Genomic DNA, 8,709 nt, shown 5'->3' with positions numbered 1-8,709 from the left:
TATTAAATGTATTGTTGGTGTGATGAGTGTGTGTGTGTGTGTGTGTGTGTGTGTGTGTGTGTGTGTGTGTGTGTGTGTGTGTGTGTGTGTGTGTGTGTCGGTTGAGTCCATAGGTGTCTAAAAAGCCTAAAATAATTGGCCTCAATTTAAAAACAGTAAATCAGACAAAATTATTTTATTAGGATTTTATGACTTGAAAAGTCTGCCGAGCTAGACATAAAGAAATGTCCATGCCTTAGTCTGAGCCTGGCAAGAATTGCGTAAGCTATTATTATATTATATACTTTATACATAAATATATGTATAACTAATCCACAAATTTTAACTTAAATTCAATTCAGTTTTATTTGTTTAGCCCTTAATCACAATTACAGTCTCAAAGGGCTTTTTAAAGTTTTCCTCAGACCAGCCACTGTGCAGAAAAGTGCGAGCCACCTCATTAGTCTATCTTCTCAACAAGCAGAACGGCTCAACATTACGCACGTTTTTACATCAAAAAGTCCTTTATCCTCTTCTTCGTCTCCTCCTCTGTAAACAAAACTCCCTCTCCTGGCGGTTCTCTGTACTGCATCCGCGGCCCTGAGGCAACACTCTGGGACATCTGAGGAGATTTAACCCCCAGAGGGGTCTCTCATTGGAGCCAAATCCCCGCCGTGTTCCTTGAGTAGAAGTATGTGGTGCACGAGACGCAGCTCTCTCCATTACACTACACAGAACCCAGCGCTTGTCAGCCTGTTCTTTTATCACCGGCCTCCATTAGATGGATTCATGTGATCTATGTGAATCAAAGTAACTCCTCGCAGACTTACACATGCTCCTTGTTTAATAAAAGCCATCCTATCAGGGGAAAGAACAAATTCCAGGACATTGATGTAATGGAACAAAGCGATAATACAAACGTCGACCGCATGTTGTGTGAGTGTGGAACCAGGGGATGGTCGTGAGGGTATAGTAGCCGGTAGCCCCCCCACAACTGTCCACAATTAGGTCCTCATCGCTCACACCCCTCGCCCTCTGCTTCTCGTTGGAGGAACGCGAGCGGAGACGTCGTGAACCAGCGGCGTTGTGGTGGAACCCCCCCCCCCCCCCCCCCCCCCCCCCATCAGCCGCACGGCGATGACAGCTTCATAAACTTTGATTTAATCAGACACAGGAAATTGAAGCGTTATATGAGCTAATCTGCACCTCTGCAGAGATGTGTTTGTGACACGGTTTCGCGCATTCCGCCCGGCGCGCTAATTAGAATTCATTCCCATGCTTACACCCATGCTGTGTTCCGATCGACGAAACACAGAATCGAAGGAACGTTAGGGGGCGAGGCGACGTGCTACCCACACACGTGTGTTCATCCGTGTGCAGGCAGGATTAAAAGAACAGAAAGCAGGCGTATTTATTCTGCCAGTGTTTTCCATATCGTCAGCCTGTCCTGTCGGTATAACAGCGTGTATTTCTGCTCCTCACTGGAGATGCAATGTCGTGTCGGTGTCGGCGTGACAACCAATCAATGAAGCTCCCTCCATCCCATCTGTTGAACGTCAAAGCCGCCACTCGTCTCCGCCTGTTCTGAGCTCTTCTGTCAAATCGGGGAGTCCAGGCGATATTTCTTGAGGCCACGCGGTGCCCGTCCTCAGCGTGGGTTTGTGTGTGCAGCAGGCGCACCTAATACACAAAAGATCTATTGCAATATGCATGAGGCCCCATGATGTGGCGACTAAAAATACACTCAAATAGGGAATACATTGACAGCCCTGATATTGAGCTCTCCTTGAGCGACTGTGTCACAGCCTGCGCATCGTACGTCTCTCAAGAATTATGTTCTGTCACAGCACCGCTCGCTTTGTTTCCCCTGGTTTGTTTCTCTCTCTTTTCTTTGTTTCTATCTCTTCCTTTCTTCCCAACCTCAAAGTCTCCCTCTCTCTCTCCCTCTCTCTTACATTTAATTGCAATTTAAATGCAAATCTTCCCCAACAACAGAGCCAGTCGCAGCGAGCTGAGGAATGATTTACGATGTTTTCGGTTGTGTTTATGTGTCTTTTTCGGTTTATTTGTGTTCCTTTATTTTCACTCCTTCCCTTTCTTTGCGTGCGACTGAGGAGAATGGGTTCCTGGGAGGGGGGGCTTGGGGGGGGGGGGGGGGGGGGGGTCCTGCCCATGGCTCTGAGCCTCTGAGAGGGGGGGGGGGGGGGGGGGTGAGAGGACACACAGCCCCCCCCCCCCTCCCCCCTCCCCTTACGATGTCATTCCAACAATTACCCCCATAATAAACTGAGTGCTTCTTTTACTGTCATAAACGATCCGAGGGCAGAGTTTTAACGCCGCGTTTTAGCCTCTGATCCTCCATAAAGGCCGAGAGGCGGGGGGGAAATGGCCGCGGGCACCGGCGACGTCAACCTTTTTTATATGGGCTGGATGACACACAAAGCAGGGATTATATCAACGCCGTCACGTGGGGCACCTGGCTCCTGGCTCGCTCTGTGTACACATTCGTTTCGCCCCCCAGTTTTTAAGCGGTCGTTTGAAGCGGTCCGGTCCGGCCGCCCCTCACTGCTCACTGCCTCTTCTGTGGAGACCGACCGGCGGCCTCGCCGAGGCTCCCAGGCTCACCCCCAGTAATTGGGCCGCTCTTTTGTTTGTGCGAGCTCTCTCTCTCTCTCTCCGTCTCCCTCTCTCTCCCTCCGTCTCTCTCTCTGCCTCCATCTTTCTCTCTCTGCCTCCATCTTTCTCTCTCTGCCTCCATCTTTCCCTCTTCCTTTCTCCCTCCCTCTTCCTCTCTTTCTCTCCCTCCCTCTCTCCCTCTTCCTCTCTCCCTCTTCCTCTCTCTCTCTCTCTCTCCCCCCCCCTCCCCCCCCCCCCTCCCCACACACACACACACACACTGCAACTTTAATAAGTTCCAGAGCTGCGCTCTCTGTGCCGGTTGTTCCCTAGGTGCTGGTCGAAGTTGGTGGACATTTATCACGTAAACATCTAACACCACTCGCTGCTAAAGCAGACAAATGCCTTCCTGCTCGGGAATCCCTTCCGTAGCCCCCTCACAACGAGGGCAACAAATCCTGCTTTAATAGTTATCTATGGAGTCTCTCGCACGCGGTGAACACCCACATTAGTTGTTCCGCGCGACCCTGACCAGGGTAAGTGGATCAATTAGTGGAGACTACAGGTTCAGCATCTTTACACATAGCATCAATTGTTAAGTTGAGCAACAGCAAGTCCCCAGATTATCTCAGATCTGTAAACCCCCCCACCCCCACCAACCCCACCCCCACCACCCCGTCCCCAATACACACACCGCCTACCACTACCACCACCGCCGCCGCGTCTCTTACCTCGTCCTCCCGATCTCGCACTAGACTCATTACAAACGATGGTCCAGCGATACACACAACCTTGGCAAACACCCCCAGCTAATGGTCCGCACATTGATTTTTAATTAGTGAGCCTTTTGAATGAAAGCCAACTCAAAATGGACTCTTTATGAAAAGCTAATCACCTTTTAATTTTTGGAGTTGAAAGGCCTTGTCCAGACGGGTAATCTGATCGTTTAACCACTTTATAATACAGAGTAACGTAATGCGGTGAATTATTCGTACGGTTGCATGGACTGTGTGTTTCTGTTGTTGTGTTAGGAGTTAATATTAGTAGATACCGGCTCACACACTCGGGGTCTGGAACCAACTTTTTATCCTTACAGAATCTAGGTTAGGTCAAGTCCCATTTCAGGGCGGCTGAATACTTAGGGCTGCAATTTTATAACGAAAATAATTAAACACAAACGTCAGATAGTTCTTCTTCAATAAAATATATATATGAAGTAAAAGCGAAAAGTAAAGAAGTTTCATAAAATATACAAACATAATATCCAGTATGTTTACCCGTCCTCCTTTCCCTGTAACCAGGTTTATGAAGTGGGCCAGTGTTTACGGTTTGGTACAACGACAGCTTTACAAGGAAAACATTGTTTTTTCTGCGGTGGATTTATGGCCTCAAACTTCCAGCTGAAGTATTCTCTAAAATAGAAAGAATGCAAGCCTTCTGGTGCGGTTGGGTAGCTTGGGTTTTAAACCAACCGAGACAGGGAAAGGACGTTTACAGGTCAAGTATAATTTACAGTACTTCATTGGTCTCTTTGTTGTGCATATAGTTAAACACATATTAATATATTTACATATTTTTTTGGAGACTATGGACCTTTATGGATTTTAGGGTTGGAGTCAAATTTGGTTCCAATGCTAGTGAAGTATAAATATTTCTAATGTTTCCTGGTAGGATTGAAACACATATAAAATACAACATTGAGACTATTTTAATAGATGGTATAACAAGATGACTGTATGATCAATATTAAGTATATCCGATGTCCCTTAAAAACTTTTAAATTTAGAAGCGGCCTGTTTTGGTTCAGGACTAATTACCAATATTGTCTTTAAAATAATAATATAATATTAATATATATTGAATTGATACATATTGTATCTTACAGTGAGTTAAATGTGTGTTAAGATTGGGATAGAGACGACATTCAGAGAACCAGCCTGACTTCTGTCTGCGTGAACAAGAAGACAAACAGTTCTGACTGAATAAGTATGAGGCAGGGTTTACATCTCTGCTGTTGCATTGGGACATTATACACACACATAGACACCTGTGAATGACACACACACACACACACACACACACACACACACACACACACACACACACACACACACACACACACACACACACACACACACACACACACACACCACACACACACACACACACACACAAACATGTGTACACACACACACACACACACACACACACACACACACACACACACGCACAATTACACATAGACACACAACACACATACACATACACACACAACACACACACACATGTACGCACATTTGCAAATATAATGCTACTTGTTTTATTATATATTTATTATTATAATCATAATAATAATATCATAATCATTTATATTTAGATGTTAGCCATGATCACGATCACCTTATATCATGTAGTGCACTACATTTTGTTACATGATACATAAAAAAACAATACAACATGAGGAGAGAATATTTGTGAACACACCTATTGTGTTTTACGGCATATCGCACACATACCGCCTGCTTGTGTGTTTGTGTGTGTTTATCTTGCTCAGGGGTGTGTTTATACTTTCTGGGTGTTCAGGAGTATCACACACATGGCTCAGACACACACACACACACACACACACACACACACACACACACACACACACACACACACACCCACACACACACACGCGACCTAGCAATCCACTCAACAGTAATTTACCGGTGTGATCCATCATTATCATGTTTTATTATAGCCACCGTTGGAGATATAATTCACAAATAGGCGCGCGCGGCGGGGGTGACAGTGAGGGAGAGGGATGTCCTTTCCCTTCGTCCTCTGCCAAGTGCTTCCAGGAGCCACCGCCGGCCCCGGTTCTGTCGCACAGAGCCGGCCCGGCCACGGGCAGGGGAGCCTGGGAGCCGGGGAGCTGGGGAGCCCGGCGTCTGGAGCCTGCAGCCAGGAGCCTGGAGCGTGCCCTGTTAGCTCACCACACTGAGCAAGGCAGGACTCACGTTACGAGCCAGAGAGGGAGGGGGGGGGGGGGGGGAGGAGGAGGAGGGGACAGACTGGAGAAGGAGGGTGGAGAGGAGGGGGAGAAGGGAGGGGGGGGCGGCTGATGGGGGAAGAGGAGGGAGGCGAGGAGGGGAGAGGGAGATAGAGCAGGCTGAGAGAGAGCGAGAGAGAAGGAGGAGGATGGGGGAGGAGGAGGGAGGCGAGGAGGGGAGAGGAGAGGGAGATAGAGCACGCTGAGAAGAGAGCAAGAGAGAAGGAGGAGGAATTGCAAATAAAGGGAAAGAAGGAGTCAGACGGGTGAGAGGGGGAGACAGAGGAAGAGATAGAGAGGGAGTGAGAGATGGAGATAGGTAGAGAGAGAAAGAAAAATAGGAAGAGAGACAGAGATAGGAAGAGATAGAGCGATAGAGCAAAGAGAGAGAAATAGGATGAGAGATCGAGAGATAGGAAGAGAGAGAGAGAGGGAGAGAGAGAGACATAAAGATAGGAAGAGAGAATGAGAGAGATAGGAAGAGAAAGAGATATACTGAGAGAATGAGATAGGAAGAGAGAGAGAGAAAGGAAGATAGAGGGAGATAGGAACAGAAAAAGAATGGGAGAAAGATAGGAAGAGAGTTAGATAGAGAGAGAGAGAGTTAGTGAGAGAGAGAGAGAGAGAGAGAGAGAGAGAGAGAGAGAGAGAGAGAGAGAGAGAGAGAGAGAGAGAGAGAGAGAGAGAGAGAGAGGGGCGAGAGAGAGAGAGAGAGAGAAGAGAGAGAGAGAGAGAGAGAGAGAGAGAGAGAGAGAGAGAGGGGGCGAGAGTGAGCGAGAGATAGGAAGAGCGAGAGATACGGAGAGAGAGAGAGAGCAAGCACCATGGCAACAGCGTAGCCGCGTCCAGGCCCCGGTCACATGACCACCTTTGTATCGGAGAGCCATAACTCAGCGGCCAGGCGGGGGGATTGATCCCGGGCCGGACCCTCCCTGGAGGATCCCTGGCACTCAGCGGGGTTTGATCCCTCAGATTAATGCGAGCGGGGCTCTGGTCGGGCCTTTGTCTCCCGCCCGGGCTCACCTCCTCCCGAATCCGCATCCGGCAAAAGGTCTAGTCCCGTGTTTATTTGGGTAATAAATTGCTGTAATTAATGCACCTATTGATTCCTCCTCAGTGTTCCCTGCAAAGGCCAGTCCGGGTTTCTAATTTAAAAGGCGGTGAGGGGGCGCCTCTGAAGGGGATGAGGGAACAGGGATGGGGGGGGGGGGGGGGGAGAGGGGGGAGATGGCGGCGCCGGCAAAACAATCGCACCGCTCGCCGGTGGGATGGGAGCGTAATTGTTCTATGAATCACATTTGAATGCATTCAATTAAAGACCTCAGTGAGGGGGGGGGGGGGGGGGGGGGGGGGGGGGGCGCGGGGGTCAGTGCCGACCCGCCCGACCGCCCGCCATCTTGTTTAACTTTGTTTCCCCCTCCTCAGGTTGTAATAAAAATGCAAATCCCCCAGAGGGCACCGGGGGAAGAGGACGCCCGCGCCGCCGACGTCACTCCAATAACAACAATGCAATTTCCACAGACAAACAGGTGAGGAGGCATTAGCATAAAACCCCTGGGAATTATCAACACATACTAATCTGTGGGACCGCACCTTCCCGGGGAAAGGATCCCTCCAGGATGTCATTGAGGGGAGGGAGGTGGGGGGGGGATGCATCCCTCAAGGGCAGCTCTCGAGACCCCCCCCCCCCCCGGCTGATTGTGTTGTGCCCGCCGCGATAAGCACGTATTAATTGTGTGGATCGTGGATCGCGGTAAGCGGCAAACATTTTGTCTTGTTTTGCTCCTGGAACCACGGTGGTTCTCCGGTCGGTGAGGGCTGCTAATGAACCCCCCCCCCGCCCCGGCCCCCCACTGTGCTCCCCCCCCGCCCCCCCCACTGCAGCCCCCCCACCCGGCGCTGTGTGGCTGGTAGGTAAACACCGGGTCACCCCTGGCGAGAAACTTCTGACCGCAGAACAATGAACAGAAGCGGAGGCTCCATTTGTTATTGTTTGTTGACATTCACCTCGATCCCCACCCCCCCTCCCAAACCCCCCCACGGTGAGTCATTACGAGAAAATGAGCTTTTGACCTTTGATTCGGTATCGAAGGAACCCAGAGTTAAGTGTTATATTGACAGTGTGTGTGTGAGTGCATCGATTACAATTGTAATTACTACAAAGCGCCTGGACAAGCCGTTGGGTGGGGTAGGGTGGAGGTGGGTGGGGGTGGGGGCGGGGGTGGTGGCGAGGGGGGGGGTCCACGGAGGAGCTCCAGGTGAGATGGCAGTCGCTCCTACGCTCATCCATTAGCCCCGCGCATAATTATCGCTAAAAGGATGATATACCTTCCGTTTGGTATTTAAGAAAATGCCCTTTCTGCACCTAAAGGAAACAATATGTAATAGAGTCGGCGGGGCCATTAATAACGCGCCTCGTCTAAATCATAGGCATTAGCCTACTCTATTACGCTTTAGCTTTCTCCACGACAACAGCCCTGATGAATTATTGCTCATTCTAACCCCCCTTAGTTCCCTTCCAACCTATGGCATGGCTTATTAAAGAGCAAATAGGCACAAGACTAATTAAGAAGACCAAACAAGAATGACGGCATGCCCGGCTGCCAGGCTCGGGCAGGAGCTTGAGGAATGGCTCCTCTGCAATTTCAATTAATCAGGCGTATTTTGCTTAATTTTGTTTGACGTTGGCAGCCAAGATGTCCTCTGGGAGCCAGTGTCCTTTGACCACTAATGCCTTAGTAATTCTCCCATCAGTAAGACCATGATTGAAACAATCAAGCTGTGTGTGTGTGTGTGTGTGTGTGTGTGTGTGTGTGTGTGTGTGTGTGTGTGTGTGTGTGTGTGTGTGTGTGTGTGTGTGTGTGTGTGTGTGTGTAGGTGTGTGTGTGTGTGTGTGTGTGTGTGTGAGTGTCTGTGTGTGTGTCTGTGTTTGTGTGTAACGGTGTCTTTGTCTGTGTGTGTCTGTGTGTGTGCATATGTACAACTGGGTATGCTGTGTGTGTGTGTGTGTGTGAGTGTGTGTGTGTGTGTGTGTGTGTGTGTGTGTGTGTGTGTGTGTGTGAGTGTGTGTGTGTGTGCGT

The sequence above is a fragment of the Gadus morhua genome, chromosome 20, assembly GCF_902167405.1.
Source record: "Gadus morhua chromosome 20, gadMor3.0, whole genome shotgun sequence".
NCBI lineage: Eukaryota > Metazoa > Chordata > Actinopteri > Gadiformes > Gadidae > Gadus > Gadus morhua.
This window is presented reverse-complemented; position numbering follows the sequence as displayed.